Genomic DNA, 23,463 nt, shown 5'->3' on the forward strand with positions numbered 1-23,463 from the left:
AATTACCAGGCCTGCTGTTCCCAAAGGAACAGTACACCACAGCTTATTGGTCAAATCTAAGAACACAGCTCTGCTACGCACGCAGCACTTAGATATATTTGTAGAATAAGTTTAACAAAGAACAGAGATTCAAGTGAGAGTGAGAGAATCCTGGAAACAAAGGGTTACATACAAAACAAAATCATAACATGCTGTCTAGAGACTAAACTTAGCTGACAAGTTCTCCTCCTGTCTAACGAAGCTTATCTCACCCAAAGTTCTCACCAGTGTTTTCAACCAAGCCTTGCTAAGACCCTTATTATGTGATGCAAACTCACTGTCTGTTAACTTCCTAGGTGAGAGTTGACAAGGTGTCTTCTTTGCCCCCCAAACATCTCAAGACAGGGTTCCACCCCTGCTGCTTCCCTCTTACTGTTATTTTTCCCCCTTTGATGTTTTTTTACAATCCTTCATTGGCATTGGGTTCAGACTGGTGAGTGGCGGCCTATTGTGAGTCACACAACACTCAGTTTACTTGCAAAGAGACAGAAGGATAAACATCTCTGGTCTGAAAGAAAACTTGCTTTTCACCTTTGCTGGTGACCAGTCCCTAGACACAGACCTTAAGAATATAATTTTCAGTGTGCGTATGTAATGGCTTGCATAACATCCAGACATGCGTATTACAGGTTGGCTGGCCCCCTGTGATTGAAATAGGTCCAGCGCTCCAGTACCAGAGCAGGTGCTCTGAATTGAGTCAATTAAGTGAGTGGGGCTGCAGCTGGGTTATAAATGGTCAGATGGCATTTGCCATTAGGGAGGACAAAGCTGGAAGGGAAAACTGTAGAGTGAAACTGCTCAGAGAGGGTCTCTTGCAGTAGTCCCTGAAGAAGGGTGTTGGGGCTGGGAAGAAGACTCTAGCTGGGACAGTACCTCAGGGAGGAAGAGCTGTGCCCAACTTAAGGCTGGGTGGAGTTTTGTTTTTGTGTTTGCTTTTTGGAACTTTGTAAATAAAGAAACCAGACCCCAGGAAGGACTGTGACTCAATAAGAGACTGTGTGGGGTTTGTTTAAGGAGCCCTGAAGAAGGGGAAAACAGGGATGGAGCATAGTAAAGGCACCCCCTAGCCACCAGGGATGGTCAGGTGGCAGCCACCATGTTACTATATGTTTTGCAATGATATTAATGACCAGTGGGACACTAGTTTTTATGTGAAACCTCACGTGACACTCTGTGGTGAACTAGAATGTGCGTAACAGACCCAGGAGGTCTGTGTAACCCCTATGCATCCCCTCTGTGCCCTCTGCAGTTGGCATTAAGGGGGTTCTGGGTCACAGCATCCTGTACTGATTTAGAATGCTGACAGAGGGGTAGCTGGGCCGAATTTGAGTGGCGTTGCTAATAGAGGGGTGGCTGGGCCAAACAGGAGTGGCTTTGCAACCTGGTGCACGGGGTTGTAATGCCACTCACATTGGGCCTGGCTGCCCCTTGGTTATGCACGTTCCATATTTTTGAAAGACAATGCTGGCAACCACTTGTTTAATGTCAAGCTGGTACTTGATTTATTGGTAAAGTTATTTGTTGAAAGACAATCACAACAGATGTTTGGACCACTTGTAAGACTATTGGCACTATATGCTTGTTTTGAAAAACTGTTGAGTGTCCTAACTTCATGAACACCTATGAATTTAATTGCACACCTAATGTGCACGTTCAATTGCCATGAGTGTGATTACCTGGTTTGCATCCAAAACTGCAATAACTTCATTGGCAAATTACACAGCTTTTTACTCGTCTGGTCATCCCTGTGCATGTCTAAACCATTGGCTTTTGGGGGTGGAAACATGGACAAGGACTTGATACTGCAGGAGCAGTGTCCAACAGTTTCTGGGAATTCCATACTGCCTGTAATCTGATGCACAAACTGAGGGTGGTTATACTGACCAGGTCCTCACTCTCCCTTGGGTTTCCAACCACCACAGCAGGTGCTGCAGGTTTGCTTTTCACACATTGCAAACGTCGTCTTTTCTTTTCTTTTTTTAAAGGAATACCACTGACATAGCTCTGGAAAATGCATTCTCCTCAAAATCTCACAAGCACAATACTTTGATCAAAAGGGGCTTTTTCTGTCTGACTCATTGAGGCAGATTGGAAGTCTCCAGAAATTTCACAGAAAACTGAATCAGAATCACCTGGAGAGGAATGGCAGCATTTTACACCAACATGTCCTCACCAGTTTGACACAGCTCTGTCCCTCTTCCCCTTGTGCAGGTTGTGTTGCTAGGAGAGGAAAGCTCTGCCATCATAAGGAGTATGCTTAGCTGGCTCCGCTGTTTATTCAGTTCAGCTCCATCTGTTGGTTACAACTACAAACTGCACCATTTCATTACATTGTATTACACCACCATAAAACAATGAAACTGCAACATAAATGTTTCCCCCTCAATGTGAAAGGACTTAAGGGTACCCTTATACTATACTGGTTAAGAAACTGCCATTTTTAATAGTCCCTTTTCTACCTATAACCACACTGTAAAGAGTACAATAACCTTGCTTACAGAGAGTTCTAAGAGCATCTAGCCTGCACTTTTGCCAACCCTAAGTGTTCAAAAATCATGATTCAGGACCTCCAAAATCAGGAGATTGTCTTAAAAATCATAAGATTATTTCCTAAAATACACTTTGGGGGTTTTTTTTTGGGTTTTTTGTTGTTGTTGTTGTTGTTGTATTCCAGTGTTTTGAGCATTTGGGTGCAGATTGGTCGCATTTTTCAACTTTTTCTCCACAACCTGCAGGGTAGAAACTTACTTTTTTTTAAAGTGAAAGTGGAGATTCTCACAAAATCCTATGAATCCAGGAACTGGGACTTTAGGAACAATATCTGATATCATAAGAGATGGTAACATGGAGACTGCTTGAGTTGTAAAGGTATCTAGGTAATTGGTGAGTCTGACCATGAATGTGATGCATGTAGTGCAGGCGCAATGTGGACTACATTGGTGACCCCTGATGGAGCTGAGTGGAAGAGCCTGTGTGTGCTGCCAAATGTGCAAGAGCACAATATTTCAAAACAACTGCCACAAGGGAGGCAGGGGGAGAGAGCAATCAGAAGCAGACTGCCTGTATATTATAGGAAGGAGTGTACATGTCAACAAATACAAAGAGGTCCATGAAGGCAAAGCCTTGCAAGTTAAGAGTAACACGTTCTAAACATAACTCTCAACTTAATTCAGAGCAGCCACCTGGCTGAGGAAAAAAAAATTGACAAGCAGCTGTGATGAGCAGAATTGTGAATGGCTGCTAAACAGGTAAAGATGAATCACTCCCTCAGTTTTTGGTGTTTCTCATTGTATATGTAAACAATGTGCCTGCTAGATGCTCCAATCCTGTGAAAAAAAGACAGTTATTTGGGTATATTCATATATATGAAGGCCAAACTATAACATTTACACATTATTTATATTACAGTTGTACCTGTTATTTGTGTTACCGAAGGGCCTAGGAGCCCCAGACATAAATCAGGACCCCACTGTACTAAGCTCTGTATAGAACAAACTGAGAAATCGCAACTGGGATCAGGGTCCTATTATATCAGGAATTGTAAATACATGTAGTGAAAAAGAGTTCCTGCCCCCAAAAGCTTACAGTCTAAACAGACAAGACAGACAGCAGGTGTGAGAAAGGAACATTATTCTTCCCATTTTTTGAATAGGGAACTGAGCACAGAGAAATTAAGCGACTTGCCCAAGGTCACAAAGGAAGAGCTTTGGTAGAAGAGCCAGATCTCTTGAGTCACAGCCCAGTACCCCACTCACACTACCATCCTTTCTCTCTACACAGAGTATATATTGCATATAGGAGTATAATTGCCAAGCTTGTGGCTCACCACCCATTGTAATGTGTTAACTACAGTTCAAGTGTCAAATTCTGCCCTCAGATGTACCAGGTAACCCCATTAATGGAGTGTGTGAGTGTAGCTGAGAGCAGAATTTAGCTTTGATCATTGACAAGAAGCTCAGGAGTTGGACAAGTCCTTCCTGAACTTTGTGAACTAGAAGTCCTGTGTTAGTTTGACAAAAGGGTAAGATTATAGTGCGGGAAACATTTTGTCCAGTGACCATTTAGCAATCGCTCCCAGAGCCTGAAACACATGTTCACCAAGACTAGTGGATGCTCCGTCCATTATACCACAAGATGCCCAGCTACACTTCATGCAGGTGCACAGGCCAGACTGGCACCTCTCCCAGCTGCAACTCTGGGTCATGGTAACATCCTTCTGCAGAAAAAATGTGCCTCCAGTATGAGTGCTCACAGCAGCAATCTTTTTAACTGGCCCAATCCTCTCAGAATCCCCATATATTATCAACTAATTTATACTCAGCCCAGTTATGGGCTTGATGAAGCAATCACTGGGTGCAATTGTAGAGCCTGAATTATGCAGAAGGTCAGACTAGATGATCATAATGGTCATTTCTGTCCTTAAACTCTATCAACCTCTTTTATCCACATCAATAAAGGGGTGGGTGGGAGACCAACCTACTGCAAGTTAACAAATTTTGCATTTCACTATAAGGGATAAAAACTCCAAGGATGCTGCATTGAACAAACATACTATAGCAGCAACCATTATAATGGGGCTGTTTTAGGGACAGGAAGCGAATACTACAACTAGTTAAAGCAACAGGGGAATTTACAGTGGATAGACACATACTGTAGCTCATACTGGACTTTTGTGAGTTATAGGAACTAACGGCCCTATACTTAAGAAACGTATCATGGTATCTTTAATAGCCACAAGTGACCAGGACTTTTATTTGATATGCTATTTAAAAAATGGTATCTGTATCATAGATTGTAAGGCCAGAAGGGACCATGGTGATCATTTAACCTGATTTCCTGCAGACCTCAGAAATTCACTTAGGAATGCATCTGAAACACTGAAGCATAGAATAGCATTACTCAGGAGCAGGGCTGGAGCTGTTGCCCAGCTACAGGCTAGTAAGCATTATCTATCCTTGGTCAGTGTTTTGACCCAGTTTTCATTACTTCATATTTTCTCCATGATCACTTCCATAAGTCCCATCATCCCCATGTCCCTACACTGGCACATGCTGAGAGGAGGTGCACGGGGAGCAGCTCCTCCTACAAATCATCATCTAGGTGTTACTCAGCCTGCCCACTTCTCTATCTGATGCATACAGTACAGAATCAGTTTGATTGGACGCAGCACCTTCTAGAGTGAGAAGAAGTGCTCCCCTGACATCAATAAGCCCCCATCTTTTCACTGATTGATGGAGTTGCTTCGTCCATCCAAGCTACTTTGGTGTGGCACTGAGATAGCACAGGCAGACAGGAGAGAAACCAAGTGGGAAAAGGTAAGTATAAGTGCTAAAAGGGGTGGGGGAAATGGTTAAGAAATAAGGAGGAAAACGTGTCAGAGGAGGATAGTGTGCAGAAGGAAAGTACAGAAAGCAACAAAGGAAAGGAAAGCAAATCAGTGAGATTTAGGAAGCTTGTACTTAAGTGTTGTCCTGAACTGGGACCATAAGGAGGAGAACACCAGACAAGAAAACAGAAGAGAAAAAATTACAGAAAAGAGGAAGAGAGGAAATCTACCTTACCGGGAGCAGTCAGTCACAGATTGAAGGAACTGCCTCAAGATGAGTCAATTCAGGCATTGGGAAGTTCAGGAGTCATAAAGGAAGACAAAGTCATTTGCTCCAAGGTAAGAAAAATGTTAGGGAAGAAAGCTGAAAATAAAAAAAGACACATGGGAAGCAGAGCGGGAAAAGTATTCCCGTTGCTTGTTAGATGGAATATGGCCCAAACAGGCTATGTTTAACCATAGAATTATTTTTCACCACAAATTGAACATAGGTACTTATAGTGGTCAAGCTTTAGCCAATGGTGGTCAAAAGTGGTTCCTTTCATCTCCAAAATATTCAGAAACCCTGAGCTTTTTTTTTTTTTTTTTTTGGGGGGGGGGGGGAAGGGGAGGAAGGGCAGAGTGTTGGGAGATGTGGATTGCATCACAATGATCCACGCCTTTGTGACAGCTGGACAAGGTTACTATAACGTGCTTTACTTGGGGTTATCCTTGAAAATGATTTGTAGGCTGTAGTTGTCAGAGAACATAGCATCAGGACTATACAATGACCTTTATCTGCAAATCAGCAATGCCCATGTGTACAACCTACACTGGCTGTACATTAGGCACATTAGCCAGTGCACATCAAAGTCTTTATATTACTACTGAAAGCATCAAATAATATAGGACCTGTCTCCTTGAAGTCCGTTGCCCTTATGTACCATTGAAGCAACTGAAATAGATGAAGCTGGAACTGATCATTATCCTGAGCTGTAATTTAGCTATAGTTTCTAGGTCCTTCTCTGTTGAGGATCTGCCACTCTGGAATACTCCACCCATTGATATGTGCCACTGTAAGGCCCCCCACTCAGGACAGCACTTAAACTCATGCTTAAGGCTATGCATGTGCTTAAGTGTTTTGCTGAATCAGCTATAGCTACAGCATTCTTCTAATGGTAGCTTAAGACAGTTTTTGTTTTCTGCTTAGTTTTATCTGGGTTGCTTGTGGTTTTATGTACAGAGCGGTAGGTTATCAGGTTGGAATGCTTTCCCCAGAACTGGACTTTATTGGTTACACACACACAAACACACATAATTAATTTACTGTTTTAATGTATATTTTGTTAGGTGCCTAGGAAACCTTTGTGCATGGTTGCCCTATGAAGCACAAAAATAATATTATTATTACCATCTTTTTCTCACTTTTTTTGCAGGCTAGGTCCTTTGTCATCCTACTCCCTATGCAAATACATCCCTAAATTAGGGATTCAGACCCTCCAGCCAATCTCATTTCTCTTGGCATCTCTGCTGCTTCTCTCCTCATCCAGCTAATTTCAAAACATCTTAAAGTTGACCAATGCTTTGCCTCTGGATTGTTAGCAATAGGATGCTAAACAGATTACAAAATGCCTGACTAATAACAGGTTTGTTTTTGTTTTCTCTCACCTTGAAGTTCCAGCCTACATGCTACTCAAGCCCGTTTTTTTCCTCAAGGTTTCTTTGAATCCATTTCCCCTCCTCTTTGGTATTACCCGCCTAACTTTTCAGTTACATGCCATCAGGAAATTGCTTAATGCATTATTGGAAGGTGTTCAGATACTACAATGATGAGTGTGCTATAAAAACCTATATAGAATAGAATAGAAAATTTGCACTTATTATACTTATGACCCATTATTATATATCAGGTGTCTCTGATTTTCCCTCCTCTCCCCTTCTCTTTTCATCTCTCTCTCTCTCTCTCTTTGACGTCCTCAGTCATTCCTCTGGTTTACTCTCCCTTCCTTTCTTGTTCTCTATCCTTCATTCTTGGTAAGTACTTAAGTAATTGCACTCTCCCTTCTGCCACTGAATCACTACATGATGTTGGACATGTCATTTAATCTCTGTCTCTTTCTCTGCTATTAAATTTGGATAATAATACTTAACCACCTTTGTAAAATCACTTTGAGATCCTTAAATGAAAAGTGCTATCCAAGTGGTGAGTATTATTATTATTGTTAAATAAAAGTATGGAATAAACTCACTGAGTCATGTATAAAACTTTTCTAGGCCTTACAAAGTTTTTCCATTGAGATTTTATGCAAAACCTTTTGTTGTCTATGGACAGGCATATGTTTTTGAAGACTGAGTTTTGTGGTTTTGTTATGAAACTTATGACAGTTGGTCATGTGGTCTGTGTTCTGGGCTGAATGAACCTTCATGAATCAATACACAATGCAGAGTTTAATGAATCACACCATTTAAGTTTTGGTTTGCCTTTGCTGAGCTGTGTTTCATGAACCTGAATTTCAAGGGGTGAAGAACCCGGTGAACTGAAGGCAATAAAAAAAGTTTGTCCAAACCCATCTGAATCACAACAAACAAATTATGCTCAGCTCTTGTCCTCAATACATGTATGCAATTACCTCTGGTTCCCTCCTGAGTATAGAGAACAGGATGTGGCCAATGAGAGCCTTACATTGTAAATTTAACTCCATGCTTCCTAATTCTTATGGTTTACACTACTTGTAACTCTCACAGTTTTTCCAATTCCAAAAGTGCTTGATCTCTATCATCCTCCAGGTTAATGTGAAAACCATCTCCCCCCAGTGCTTGTACACCTGTCCTCTTAAATCCCCCGTGAGAGGACTTGTGGTTAGAGCAGACGATTGAAACTCAGGACTTCTGGGTTCTATTCCCAGCTTTCATTTCTGACTCTGTATGACCTTGGACAAGTCAGGTAAATTTTTTATCAGCTCCCCCATCTGTAAAATATAGCTAGTGATACTTCCCTACCGTGGTACAGGGAGGCTTAATTAATTAACAGTAATACGAGCTTTACAATCCTTGGGTGGGAAATGCAATGCATGGTGTTATTTAACTCTTGGAATGATTTGTTTTTAAACTAAAATCTCAACAGATTGAGGTGGAGACACAATTTTGATTGGGCAAAATTCCCCACCCACTCCTTCAAGATACAGAGATTTTTTTTTTTTAATCCTTCCATTCCTGATTTGAATAATTCCTCCCCGCACTGGGATCCTTGCAAGAAAGAAAAGCTTTTGATTGCACGGTGCTGTCTGCACAGCTTCTCCCTCTGCCATTTTACTGGGACACAGAAGACAGCTTTCTCCCTGCCCCCAACTCAGCCTGGGCTCTTTCCTGTCTGTGTCTGAGCTCCCCCAGTACAGCAGCGACGCTGAGCTGCCAGCGTGTGTGTGTGTGTGTGTGTGCGTGCAGCTAGGCCTGCTGCTGTCACTGGAGTTTTAGTTTGCATCCTGAAGAAAGGAGGCGGGGGAGGGCGGAGGGAGGGGGAATGTCTTGTTTGTGGCTTGTCAGCAATTGCTTGAGACAAGCTTCCATGTGTGAAAGCTACTTGGCATGAATGCCTGGGCTGTACCAAGTGTCACGACGGCGAGAGGGGGAGGCAGAAGGAAAACAGATCAGGCCAGAGCAGACAATAGGCCCCTAAAGTGTTCCCCCTAAGTTGCTTTGATGTTGTCCTAGTGGCTTGGTAGCAGGAGGCCGGGGATTGCAGGCGCGGGGTCGCGTTTGGTTCGGCCGCCGCTGTCCCCCCTCGCGCGGCGGAATGATTCCCCAGAAAGCCTGCTCCTAGGAAGGTAAGAGGCAGAGCCCGCGGTGCAGCGCCGCGCAGAGCAGAGCCAGGCAGCCTGCTCCCGGCCGCGGCGGGCGGCTGCTAGGCGGAGGCGCCTGAGCGCTCCGAGCGGGCGGCCGGGGTGGGGGGGCTCATTCCACAGCTGCCAGACCGGGGCCGGCCCCGCTCGCTCCCAGCCGCCGGAGAAGCCCCGCAGCAGGGCTGGCTGGAGAGTTCCCCCCACCCTCCCCCGAGCGGGACCCCGCCGAAAGGCGCGCCGCCCCGGCTGGGGGCTGGGGCGGCCCGGGGAAACGGGGCCACGGCAGGCGGCCGGAGGCCTCCTGCTCCTCCGGGCACGGCTCGGCTCCGGCGCTTGCCTGCGGAGCCGCCGCGTTTACCTCGCGCCCTGCTGCGCCCGTGGCTCCGGCGCAGCCCTGCTGCTTCCCGGGGGGGGGTGTCTGGGAGGGAGGAAAGGAGGGAGAGGAGATGCACCCGAGCTGGGCGCTCGCAGCCCCTGGGCTACCGGAGCATGGCAGGGGAGAGCTGGGCTGGGGGGAGCCAGAAACTTTTCCACTGGGGGGGGGGGGGAGCCTCCGTGGAGAGTTTGATCGCTTGCGCTCCGTGCCTCAGTTTCCCCATCTGTAAACCGGACATCGTGATGGTGACCTATCTCAAAGGAGCGAATTCCTTAGTGCTGTGTCGCCTCCTGCCGCAGGTGGCAGGTGCTGGAGAGGGACAAAGTATTATGATGACTATTTATTATTAAAGAGAGCCTGGTGGAAACAGACTGGGGTGTCTGGTTCAGATCTAGTGTCTGGGCATGTCCAAAGGAACAAAAAGCTTTTTCCACCTGTTGGCTTCTGTCCTTGTGCCTTTTGGGAAGATTTATTGGCCAGTTAATAGGGAGAATGAGGTGGGAGGAGGGATTGGGGGGCTTTCTTCCGCCTTGCCCCTTGTACATCTGGTAAAGAAAAATAGTGAGATGCCAGGGAGAGGAAAACCCTGTCTCTTTTGTCACCGTGTATGCCAGACCTTCAGTTTTCTGGACCCTACTGAAGCAAGGGCAGATCTGTAAACTCTGCCACAGGGATGGAAGATTTTTATTGTGGATTTTGGAGATTAAACGAGATTTATTTACAATTGCTGTTTATCAGCGAGTAAATATCTGGCTGTGTGTGAGGGCAACAATGTGAGGTCTGTTTGCTCGCTGGTGGTTTTGTGGTTATAACCTACTGCTGCTGAGGTGATGCTGTGAAAGAGCAAAAAAGGGAGAGTGAGGGGTGAAGCCTGGATCCTGACTCCCAAATCTTTACAAAACAAAAATCAAAATTTGCTCTTGATTGTGTGGATTTTCTTTCTTTTGAAAATCACTAACATGATTTTACTGGAGCTATACTGTGGCTCTAGGTGAATCCTCCTGAGGTCTTTTACCTCACCTACCATAATTCTAGAGTTTCCCTGATTCTGGATATTTGTTAAAAAGTAATTTATACGAGTCTGAGCTGCACAAATGTACATCAGCCTAATATCCTGATACAACCTACGTCATATAGGAGCTGGAATAGAGAGAGAGTGTGTGAGAGGATTCAAGCTTTCCCAATCGAGGCCTGGAGGAAAGCATCGTGTGTTAAAGAATCTGAGCAGAATGGGAGATGGGGGAGGGAGACTAAATTGGCCTGAGACCCTCCTCAGTCTAACAAGGAAGATGGAGGCTCTGTGGTGCTGTAGAAAATGTGAAGGAGAAATTCCATCCAGTTTCCCTCTGTCTCACCTCCTCCAAAAATAAAAAGAAAAAAGAAAAAAAGAAAAGAAATCCCTGACCATTCCAAAACCGGTATTTGATATAACATGTGCCACACTAGTGTATCTCATGAACCCTACAGTGTTAAAGAACATCAGTTATGGAGATAAATAATAGCAGAGGGAGAAATTGAGATGTTTAGTCAGAGGAGAAAAAAAATTTCAGGTCAGATTTTAAATGAGGCAAAGGGATCAAGGAAGCATATTCCAGGGACTAGGACCTGCAGAAGAGAGGGCTCTGGCATTTATGGCATTGAGACTGGATGAAGAGATGGAGAGGAGCCCAGTGCTAGATGAACAGAGGGAGCAGCGAAGGAGGAGGTCCAAGAGAGGCTGGACCAGTTCTATGGAGGGTTTTGAAAAGTAGAGGGAATTTTGAAGTAGATCCTGACATGAACAGGGAGCCAGTGGAGTTGTTTGAGGGCAAGTGTGATGTAGCTGTACTTTATTGCACATAGGAAAAGGGAGACAGCAGCATTCTGCATATTGTGGGATTTAGGCAGGCCATAGAGAAAGGCATCACTATAATCGAGGCGTGGGAGATGAAGGCATGGATGAGGTTTTTAGCAGAGGCCAAATCAAGTACCTTGATAAATGGAGATCCTCAAGCTCTGCCTCATATTAGTGATTTGTTGCTGAATTTCTATTTCCTATACTGGAATCTGGCAACAAAAAATGATCATCTTGCACTCCCTATCCCCAAATAAATGTGTATTTATTAAATACATCTTTTATGTACATGCCCCTAAACACTGCTTTTCTGCAGACATAAGTAAACTGTGACACCACGTGTGTAACCACAAGTTGTTCATGTATCTACATGGCACATTATTCCTGCATAAGGGACAATGCACATAGTTCATACACAGGTAGGGCCTGAGTCTCTCTTGCTCTGCAACTTACATAGTGGTTTACACTTGTGCAAAGTGAATTCAAAATGCTGTCACGTCAGAGTGATAGCCATTTACACCCACTTTGTACTGGTATAAATGTCTACACAAGGTGCAGGGCAGTTGAGAATCGTGTTCTATACAACAGTGTCTATGCACATTACAACGGTCCTATGCACACACACACCACAGCTGCCGTTCTTGCACATTTGTGACACAGGCATATCACACACAAACCCTGTACCATAAAACTTTGACACCACACACACACCCTTTTTCAGGAAGTCAAACATATCACAATTTGTTCTCCTTGTTCTTTGCATCTGACAAAGTGGGTTGCAGCCCATGAAAGCTTATGACCATAGAAATTTGTTAGTCTTTAAGGTGCTACAGGACTCTCGTTGTTTTTGCTGTATACAGACTAACACGGCTACCCCTTTTGGAACTGTTCTCCTTAAGACGCAAAATAGGAGGAAATGTAGTTTCTGCACATTGGATGTGGGCATAGCACACTGTTCTCATGCACAAGGAACAAACAGAGTCAGCCTTGCACCCGTTTGAATTCAGCCCAGGTTGACAGTGAGTGAAAGTTACCACCTGATGGCAGTTCCCTGGCTTGCATGGTCTCAGTTTAGTTCCTAGTGGACAAAGATCTAGTCACAAAACCCAAAAAGAGTGAGCACTAATTGGCCCCTTGTTGGCAGTCTTAGCAGAAAGGCTAAGGACTGAAAGGGCATGAAAACTGGGGTGGTGAACCCACTGAACAACAGTTGAGAACCTGCACAAATAGTGAACAGTGAATGGGAGATGACAAAGTCAAAACCAGCAGTGCATTACCAGTGCCAGAGCAATCCATGCAAGGGCCAAGGAGAGCAGGATGCTGCTTCCTCTTTTCATCTGATGACTCAATCAGCTGTCAGCACAGAAGGAAGGCTTGTGCATATTGTATGTCACTTTCCTCCTTCCAGGACAAACTGCTGATCTGATCAGCTCTGCACTTCAAAATCCTGGATGCACTGATCAGTAAGTATGACCTGAGGCCAATAACAAACAGTGGCCTCCTGCCTTGGTTGCCTTGTGAACATCAGTTAAACCCTATTCTGCGTTGCAGGGAGAGTACATGCAGAACAAACGGTGTGCACCCCTCATGAAGTGCAACACGGGATGCAACTAGCTAGATGGAGACAGAGGCAAACAATGGCAATGTGTCAGGAGGTCATGGGGGCAAGTCGGTCATTTCTTCTGTTTGGTGATGTTTAAAATGAGACGGAAGTGGCAATTTAGTTTTCATTTTGAACCTTATCTGAGTTGCACAGGTCAGTTGGCGCCTGCAGGATTTTCATGTGCAGTTTAGGATCTGCGGGGTTGACAGTAAAGAATATATTTTACTTCTCCAGACTAGAGTTTTGGTTGTCTAAGGCTGCCAAACAAGGATTTTTCCTAGCCTGCTCCACCAATGTTGTTTCTATATAGCAGAGAAAACACAAGCCACAAACATGATTCCTACACACTGAAAACTTGCACACCCCAAATGCTCTTTACATACAAGGAAGGTATAAACCACAAACTTTTTTTCTTTTTCTTTTTTTTAACACTTTGGACACCCACGCATGTGTGTGCGCACATACACACACAAATATATTTTTCTTGTACTCTGGAGACATACTGATCATCATAAACACCATCCCTGCACTCTAGAGAGACAAACATTTTTGCTACATAGCATGGACATATGCAAATAGGCATCTGAACTAACAGTGTTCTTACTTTCTGCTTCACTGGGCCCATTTGAGAGACAGTATGTTCTAGTGGACTGAGCAAGGGGACTGGAAGTTAAGAACATTTGAGATCTTGACACTGATTTGTTGTGTAGCCATAGGCAAATCAGTAGTAAAGCTAGCATTAACCTCTTTGTGTCTCAGTCCCAATCTGTAAAATGGGGCTAATACTTACCTGCCTCCTAAAGTGGTGTATTTTAGGTTGCTAGGATAAAAGTTTGTAAAGTGCTCAGTGCCTTTTTTGGGGTATACAATATTATTCACAAATAATGCAACATTGTACAAACACACAAAGCATGCATTTTTACACACACAGTGTGAGACTCACCTGTTAAATTATAATATAATCTGTGTGCAGTCAGTGCTATCTTGAGTACTCAATGAACTGTTCTTTCAGCAAGAACAAAACAACTTTTCAGTGATATGCGTTGCATGTATTCCAAGTGAGAATATTATAAACCTGTGTACACTCAATATAAAAACTTCTGTCCACAGTCCCATGCACAATAAGATATTGATTAACAAAGAACGAGTGCCTGAAGCTATATTATCTCAGACTGTGATCTTCCAAACTAACCAAGGCCTGCAGTATCTGGGTTATAAACTCCGAATGATGATGTGGGGGTGTTGGCAGGAATTGGTGATTGTGGTTCAGTACACCTCCCTCCGAGGCAGTACTGAACCAATTTTTCAATATGGTGTTAGAGGACACAGTGCTTAAGGATGTGATGGACCAATTTCATCCTTGGAATAAGTAGCTGAAACTCCAGATAAGTCAGTGGGACTCGCGTCTCCTTATTCCCAGAATGATTTTGTCTCAGTGTCTTTCAGGTGAGATGTACAATCAAATCCTGACTACTTACGACCATTAAAGATTCCATGGTAATTTTTTGAAAAAGGGGAGTGGTCTTAGCCCTGGGCCCTTGGCCAAATTCAAACTCAGGAAATTGCATTCCATCTAGGTAAGATTCCCCTATGGTTTAATAGAATAAAGCATTCTTCACTTACTGTGCTAAACTGTCATACAGTGTTTCTGCAGCCCTAAACAGTTGCTGTATTCCATGCTAGAGATGGCCACAATTCCTTGTTGGGAGAAGCATTTTCTTTGTGTATAGTTTGTAAAGCGTTTTGGGGATACTTCTGGCTGCAATGTACTATATAAATTTGAGATCATTCTGTGGTTCAAATGAATGTGAAAATCAATTTGCAAGCATACATGCAAGAAGATATGATGCAGCGCCATTTACGCTGTGGGCAGGTACTTAATGAATACTCATCTTTCTGGAATAGAAGAATATGGGCCAGATTTTCAGTATTCTGCATGTGCAGTTTGTGTGCCTAATTTATACACTTAGTTATAATTGTATTTGCAAATAGCCATTAGGCATGTCACTGCCCATTTGCCTGTGCACTTGCCATAACTGAATGTACAAATGTTGTAACTGCACACACAGGCATACAACTGTGCATGCAAAATATTGATAATCTGGTGTTCCATGTGCAAAAATGAACTAAGAGTATGAGCATCTCTCAGTTTAGTTGTACTCACCTACATTTTTCAGTGGAATGCTTGTTTGGGCATTTTGCAGTGTTGTCATTTGTATTTTCACTCCAGGAAGAAAGGGCTAATTAAGTAATTAGTGGTGATTTGATCTTTATGTTTCTCATGGTAAATGGAGGGGAAAGTTACAGGGGTGTTATGGTGAGAAGTTCACAAATCATGGGGAAAACTATGAAAACAGATGGTGGTGGGGGGGCGCTCCAAAGGAAGTCAGTAGGACTTTCTTTTGCCACTGAGTTCAATATCTGGAGGAGCAGGGCCCTGACTTCTAGAAACAACTGCACCTTTGGATAAATAAAAAGGATATGTTTTTGTATTTGGACACAGTGCTGATCACCGATGTTGGACTGATGACCGTGAGGTCTGAAGTAATTTATTTATCTCCAAACAATATTAAGCATAGACTGCCACAGAGCAAGCTTCCTTCACACTGCCCTGCCAATGCGCCTCAACCCTGCCTGGTGGAACTCTTTCGGGGTGAGAGAATAATCCAGTTTCCCTGAGTATTCATTCTTTGGCTTCTATGGTGACATTGCTAACAAAGGGCCAGTCAGTTCTAGGTGATAGGGATCTCTCTCAACTAAAGAGAGGCCACCAAACTCAGTTCACAGAAGCCTCTCAGCAGCCATCAGGGAGGAGCAGTTTTTGTCCCTAACTATCTGGGCTGGCTTTGAACCCAACAACCTAGAAGTAAAAAGCTGTATATGCCATGCAAGTCCCCTCCTCTATTCAATTCCTCTGAACTAGAATTTTAAAAATATTTTTTGGATACTTTTTGACTTCATGGGTACCTGGCTACTATCATTTCCATCTCACATGCTTTTCCTTGCAATCTAATCTATCAATGTATATTTAATGCACCCAGCATTAGCGTATCTAGGCACCAGGTCTCAGCCTTCTTTCACTAGTTTCTACAAATGTTGTCTTTTTAAGTTGTAGTGGATGCCTTAATTTCACTTCTTTTCCTTTTTTGCCTTGGGCGGTTCTCACAGTCTCGTGTTTGAAAGCCAACACCACAAGTTCCCTCTGCTCTGGTCCTTTGACTTGGATTTCAGTCTAGTGACCAGAGCAGGATACTGGAAGCTGGGATTGTTGGGTTTTCTTCTCATCCCTGCCATTGACTTACTGTGGGCAAGCCACTTAACCTTACTGTTCCTCAGTTTACCTAGCTACCTCAGAGGAGCATTGTAAAGCTTAATTTACTGCAAGCTCTTTTGAGGCCCACAGCCACAAGGCACTATAGAAGTGCAAAGTGTGTTTTAGCAGTGTTGTGTCTGACCCTGACCTCCCCTAACCTCCTCAACAGTCCTGTGGGATAGTCTCTTTAGTCTCTTAATAGAGTTTCTTCCATTTTTCACCTGTACATTTATGCGCTATCTCAGCTGCAGGTAAATATACCAAGCTATCTGAAGTCATAGAAATATTTGTATAATCCTGGCAGCTGTGACAAACATTCCTCCTCAGCAATAAACAAACAAGGTACGTAACCTGCCATTACCATAGGTTTATAGCAGCAAGATCGTTGTTCCTCAACTGGGAGGGAGTGCTAGGCAATTCCTGTGCTTGCAAGTCTTAAAGTAGTATTGTCTGAGGTTAGGAGTACACAGGATATGGTATAATTCCTGTGGGTTTGTGTGTTCGGTGAGTAATTGGGGAACCTCAGTGTGTGTGTGTGTTTGTGCAAACAGGCAATAGGTGTTTGGTTTATGAGGGGGCCTTACAGTGAATATGTGACTCAGGCGTGTATGACTTTGGGGGTTGATATTTATTTATAGGCACAAAAAAGCATGTTTTCAATAGTGCTAGGTGAAATTTATACAGTACAAATTAAACTGTAAATATATAACATTTTTCTTTAAATCAAGTCTGTTAATAGATAGGTTTACTTAAAGATTCTCAAAGGAAACGTTTCTGCATATACCAAGTCTTTTCCTGCTTTCCTTGCAACCAGTCTTAAAGTTGGTGGAGTGGGCCAGTAGAGGTATCAACACTGTCAACGCTTCCCCTGCCTCCCCAAACAATTCTCTAAGCAAGCACTCCTGGCAGCCAGATGTTGTTTATTTTGGTGTTTTTTAGGTTAATTGAATATGAATATCCCTAAGTCAGAGTCTCCAAAGGTTCGGGCTTTGGTTATATAGCAGAAAGTGTAGATCCATATCCCGACTTATGGAGGCCCCTCAGAGGACCTATGATTCTCCAGCGCCACAATCTCCCCCTCCTCCTAACATGCTTTTTTCCTTACAGTATTGCTGGGGTGTGGCCCTCAGTTGTGTTCAGAAGGAGAGTATCAGGTCTGTTCTTCCCCCAGCACCTTAAGGAGAGGGCACCAGGAGTTAGGAGGTTGATGGCTCTTTCTAGCTCTGTCACTCACTGTATCATTCAGTCTGTCTCTCAGTTTCCCCATCTTTAAAATGGGGATAATACTTTACCCACCTTTTGTGAAGCACTTTGAGATCCATGGATGTAAAGTGCTAAGTGTGGTAATTTATTATTACCTTCCCACTCTTCTCAGGAAGGGCATTTGTCTTCTCCTTTTTCCATGAGGGGGTAAAGTGCTTCTCCTTCTGGGTCCTTTCCTTACTCTCTGCTCCTTTAGGTCTCCTCAGTTTCTATTGCAATTCTTTTATCTCTGTCCTTTCTCTGTCCCCTTTTATTTTCACTTCCACTCTTTCTGTCTGCATCATTTTCCTCTCTCACTCTGCATTCCCCCATTATTCTGTGGCATACTCCCCTCCTGTCTCCTCTCTTTTGTTTGTCCCCATCCCCTCCAAAATGCCCCAACTGTGTTTCTCCACTTTGGCCCCCTTTTGTTTCCCCTGTTTCTATATGTCTCCTCCTCCCTGCAGCATGGGAGATGCCAGCTGCTTCTGCAGGACTGGCTGGTGATCAGTTTGAGGAAAGGACAATGCTCCCACCACTGCAGAAAGCAGGTGGGAAGTTGATCCTGGTCCCTAGCCCTTTCCCTACCTCAGCCTGTTCTGCCACTGGTGTTCTGCTGTGCACAGAACAACTGAGGTGGGGCAGCACGCAACCTGCTGCCTGCTCTATACGGAAGCACCCTCTAGTTTCAAGAGTCCACCTGTATAGTTTTTGCATTTTTTGTTATACTTGGTTATCTTCTTGGGACTGAGAGCACCCAGGACTGACTTTAAAAGCCCAGGAAGGCTACCAAGCAGCTTGTGGCCCAGAAACCAAACAAAGCATAGTTCTGTCCAGTGCTTTACTCTTGAGTTTTAACATGCATGGATATTAATAAAGAAATAAAGGCTTTACCCATAAACATGGAATCAGATGGAATCAGATTGTAGCTGAGGCTACAATCTAGGCCTCGAACAAGTGAGGTTGGAGCTTTCTCTCTGAAAAAGCAAGGTGAGACCCCCTCTGCATATGAGGTGGTGTTTCTGGCTGTGCTTCTTGTGATCCCTCTCTGTTCTGTTCTATTCTATATAGGTTTTTTTACTGCATCCATCACCATAATATCTGAGCACCTAACTTCCTTTTCAGTGCCTGATTCTGCCCCGAGTCTTGCCTCATAACCTCACCTTCCCTGCTAGTAGTCTCTCTGCCGTCTGGGATGCAACCACAGAGCTTTCCCAGTTCTAATATCACTCAATCTCCCCCCTTTCCTATTCCCACATCTTCCACTTGTCTCTGTCAGAGTGGAACACAGATTAGTAGCCTAACTGGATGCAGTATGATGAATTCCTCTGGTACTTAGTTAACCATTTAGAGGTAGATGCCCCAGTCACCCCAAAGGAGATATAGTAAAAGAGATGCAGTTTGAAACAAAGCCAGCAGGGATACAAAGCAGTGCTCTTTCTCAGCAAGACCCACAGTCAATGGGTCAGGAACCTGCTCTCTTTCCTAGGGAAATCCACCCCTGACAAGAAGCAGCACCAAAGGGTTATGGAACTGTCCTCTCCTCTATGGCCATTGGACAGTTAGATTCTGCCAGCAAGAACCACATTCAGCAGGGCAGGAGGAGAACTACACTATCCCTAAGAAATCCACCAGCAATGGGGGAAGAGAGCTGTCCTTTCACCCTAGACAACCGCAGGAGAGTGAGAGCTACTTGACACAACCTAGGGAAAGTCCCATCTCTGACACATGGTACCTTTTCCTCCAAGAAAGCCTAAATGGATAAAATCTGCTCCCTTCACCTTCTTGGAGTGACAGGGATTTTGTTGAAGGAAGATTGGCTAGAAACAGCTGGTGAGGGATTGTATTTCTTGCCTAGCCTAGTCTGCCTTCCACCACCCTCTAACTGTTCTGCTGTCCTCAGAGTGCTGCATATTGGGACACTCGTCCCTGGCAAGGTGGACTAGATGCTGCTCCCTCCACTGCTCACCGACAATGCTTGGTCCGTCAATCAGTCAAAAGGGGATCAGTCAGTTGGGTGGGACACAAGGGTTTCTCCACAGTCATGTGCGTAGGGTGGGGTTGTTAAAACTCAACAGCCATTTTGATGGAAGGGCTAATGTAATTTCTCTGCTTCCGATGGAGTCTCGTCCCATCTCTGGATATTTCTAAATTATCCCTGCCAGAGAATATTTAGTCCTAGAGGGCTCATAAAAGGACAGTGTTTCAGCTTCTCAACCTTCATTCTCCCATCCAAACCACTCCCGATCCCTCCTTCTCTGTCCCTGTAACCAATCTGACCCTTTCTTATACCTCCCACAGCCTACTGCCCTCACCCCGACATGTCCCATCTCTCTCATGGCTATTTCTCTCCCTCTTCATACCTGTTACCCTGCTCATTCAGTCCCACTCTGGCTCCGTACTGGGTGACTCCCAGACGCTTGCCATCAGGTTCTTCTGCCTGGCCTGCCATCCTGTCTTGCTTCCCAGCTGGAGGGTTGAGCTGAGAACCACCTGCCAGATGGTGGGTGACATCGAGAGCATAGGCCAGAGATTAGTGAGGGTCTGTGAAAGCAGAAAGGTAGGGCAGGTTGGGATTTACTCCAAGCAAGTGACCCCGTTCGCCATGCCTCCCTAACCTACATGTGCACCCTTAGAACGCTTTTATTTTCCAAGTGCCCTCCACCTCAGTACTAACCAGTTTCTAAAAGGCTAATAAAACCATTCATTGCAAAGAGGAAAGTGCCTTCTAGCATTCTGTATGCGTTAATCCTGGGGATTGTGTAACACAACCCCATGGTATGTACAATGGCGTCCTTGGCCTCTGTCACCAGAACTCAGTGCCCAGTATCATTACTCATCCCCAAGATCAACTCGGGAAAACAATGGCAATCGTTCCTCCCTCATTCACGTCTCTCAGCAGCATGGGAGGGGAAGCTGGAGATGGCTGACCTCTCACCATTTCTAAACCCGACTCATCCACACACCCCTCCATTTCAGTGGTTCCTAATTTCCCCAAAATCATCATCAGGGGCTGAAATGTTTTATGTCTGGTCTCAGCTCAATAGGTGAGCTTTTTTCCAGAAAGCTTGCATAAAATCCATTCAGCTGTTTATGAGTCACATGAGCATGAGTAGAAACCAAACCCTGAAACTAATTGTTTTGACCTTTACTGCACTCCGAATACTCAAAAAAGACCTTGTTTTAAACCACAAACTTACGAGTCTGTTCTAGCTTTATACAACACAAGTCTGGGTTGGGCTGGGTGAGGGGGATGCAAAGCCAACAGCGTCAGTCCCTGGAGGCAGTGTGCAATCTGCAGCAGTTCCTACACTTTCTTTTGGGAGGTAGAGCCTGTGCCAGCCCATGTCATCAGGCCAGCAGGGAAGGGGAACAAAGCCAATGGCCTTACCTCCTACCATATCAGTTTGGGGCAGCTGGTAGCACTAGTACTCTCCTGGTTCTTGTACTTGGGGAGAACAAGCGCTAGGATTGTTTCGGTCCCCTGCCCAGCTCTTCATTGGGTTCCATACACCATCTGCCTCTCCTTTGCACACCCTTGTAGGCATGGCCATGGTCTGGGGCTTAGCACATAGGTTGCCTGGGGGGAGGAGTATGGGCATTGCTAAGTTTGATAAACAGTCCGTGTTTCAAACAACAAAGTTATGGGACGTTTGGAAATGACACCGTGAGCCTGGCTGGAGTAGTGACGTAGTGAACTGTGACTCTTACAAAGCTCCCTAGGACTACAGGATTGTATCCCAGCAAGGTCATCCCAATCCTTCATCCTTCTGAGGGAGACAGCTGAACTCTGGGCACTCGGCTGCGAGTCGGTCTTTTGGAGAAAAACATAAAAACAAGGCTTTGTTTGCTGTGCATGCACAATAGTAAATATTTATACTAGAATAGTGCCTAAAGACCTCAATTGGGACTGGGGCCCCATTGTTCTGGGCATGGTAAAACTGCAGAAAAGAGACCATTCCTGCCCATGGTGATTACAATCTAAAGTGAAAGAGCCCATGCTGCTTTCTGTGAGATTAAGGGGTTTGCCTTGGTGTTCTTCACCAACATTTTCCCTTTTGCGTCAGTGGCTTGTTTGCCTTGCTCTTGTCCTCCACTTCCCACGGTGAATCTTATCTTTAGAGCTTGTGAAGTACTTTGGGACATAGGTGCTGTACAAATGTAAAAAAATATGTTATTTATGACTGATTTTTCCTTTATCAATTTCAGCGTACTCACGGATTTCAGCCTGAGTTAACCCTCCCCATATCCAGCCAGTATTCACTCCCAATCGAAAACTCCTGAATTCCTCCTATTTAAACTTAAAGATGCCATCAAAAGAGGCCCAACAGCTTTAGTGTCATGATCTGCTGGATGCACCCCCAATCACAACTCTACCACCATCTAACTCAGATTTTGTGTCCTCTGATTACACTCACATCTGCAGAAATCCTCCTACCTCCACTTGTCCTGTTAGTGCCCTAACATAAACAAATGCATATATTTCAGTGTGTGATTGGAGAGTTCCTCCACTGTATGAAAGTGTGTGCATTCTGCAGATGCAATCCAATATATATATAGATATGGATGCATTTGTATCTGTGAGGGCACTTGGCCTCTGGGAGGGGGTAGGGAGTGGGAGGGTTTAGCAATTGGAAAGGAGTGGAGGCTTGCCCGAGGGTGGGAGAGAGTTTGGTAGCTTGGGATGGGGTGGAGAGATAATCATGGATGGAGGGGATTGGGTGTGTTTAGCAACTGGAATGGGATATCAGATTTGGGACCCATGTTACATGCTTAAGAAAAAAGGACTACATCATACATTAATATTTTACCATTAATTACATTATTATTGCGTATTGTTTATTAATCACCCATGGACAATACTATCCAGACCAAAAAATAAAAAAAGAAGAAATAGACCCTGACCACGAGGAACTTACAATTGGTTATTTCACACATCTCTAAAAGATCAATACATCAGGCATTGGTACCTATTCAGGTTGGTGTTGGAATTTTGCAGGGCTCATTTTAAAAGGCTTTGTAGAAGAGCAGAATGTTGAGGCATTTGAAGAAGAGGCAGGATATGTGTGTCACTCATGAGAAAATGGTGACCATTCCGTGGATAGGGGGCAATGAGGAAGAAGGCATGAAGATCATGGGTGAAATCCTGGCTCCAGTGGCTCTAGTTTTTCACTTTGAAGTGGGAGAAAGCAAAAAAAGTGAGCAGTTAAGGAGGGAGCCTAGGGAGGCAGAGGAGGACTAAGAAGAAAAGAGAAAACAGATTTTACTATGTGCAGAGTTATGCAGGAGTTCGAAGTTAAGGCTGAGGAGCTTGAATTTGGTGTGGATGGTGAGGGAGAAGCCAGAGAAGGGATCTGAAGAAAGGAGTGACATGTTAAAGGAATTTGGGCAAGCTCATCCCAACAGAGGTGATTCATATAGGTAGTTCTGAAAGAAGAGTCAGGGAATCCAAAAGTTAAGATTTTCTTAGGAATCTTTACTTGTCTACATTGCAGTCATGACCCATCAGGCTCTGATCTTATCTGATATGACAAGCTAAGCAGAAGATTCTGAAATTCTCAGATACTACAGTGATGGGGAACTTATACTATGATAGGTAGATGGCCCCAGTCAGCACTTGGATGTGAGTCCTTGCCTGCAAAAAAATTCAGTTGCTGCAGAAAGTGATATTGGTGTTTCAATAGATTGGATTCTTCTCCTTGTCAGTGCCAAACTACTGCCACAGAACACTAGTAGTGCTGCAAGATACCATCTTTCAGGTGAGAAGTTAAAGTTGTCAAACCCCATCCACCTGTAGTTCTTAAATCACCCAGGCTAAAATATGTTTCTCTAAGGCCTTGTTTATAGGATTTTGTCCCCGCACCAGTTTAATTGTGCTGGTGCTAGCAACAGTAGGAGTGGTAGTGTAGGCA

The 23,463-nt window shown here is 44.3% G+C and overlaps 1 protein-coding gene across 1 annotated transcript in view; it reads left to right on the forward strand.

The window, feature by feature from the left end:
• The first annotated feature begins 9,073 nt into the window (after positions 1-9,073).
• LOC137151833 (uncharacterized) overlaps positions 9,074-23,463 on the forward strand; it is a 66,182-nt gene continuing 51,792 nt past the window's right edge. Inside the window, exon 1 of the mRNA XM_067546320.1 lies at positions 9,074-9,168. The gene's annotated coding sequence lies outside the window, so the exon portion shown is untranslated. The remainder of the gene's footprint in view (positions 9,169-23,463) is intronic.

The sequence above is a fragment of the Emydura macquarii genome, unplaced genomic scaffold, assembly GCF_026122565.2.
Source record: "Emydura macquarii macquarii isolate MOO-44397 ecotype Brisbane River unplaced genomic scaffold, CSIRO-AGI_Emac_v2 contig_1119, whole genome shotgun sequence".
In the NCBI taxonomy this organism is placed as follows: domain Eukaryota; kingdom Metazoa; phylum Chordata; order Testudines; family Chelidae; genus Emydura; species Emydura macquarii.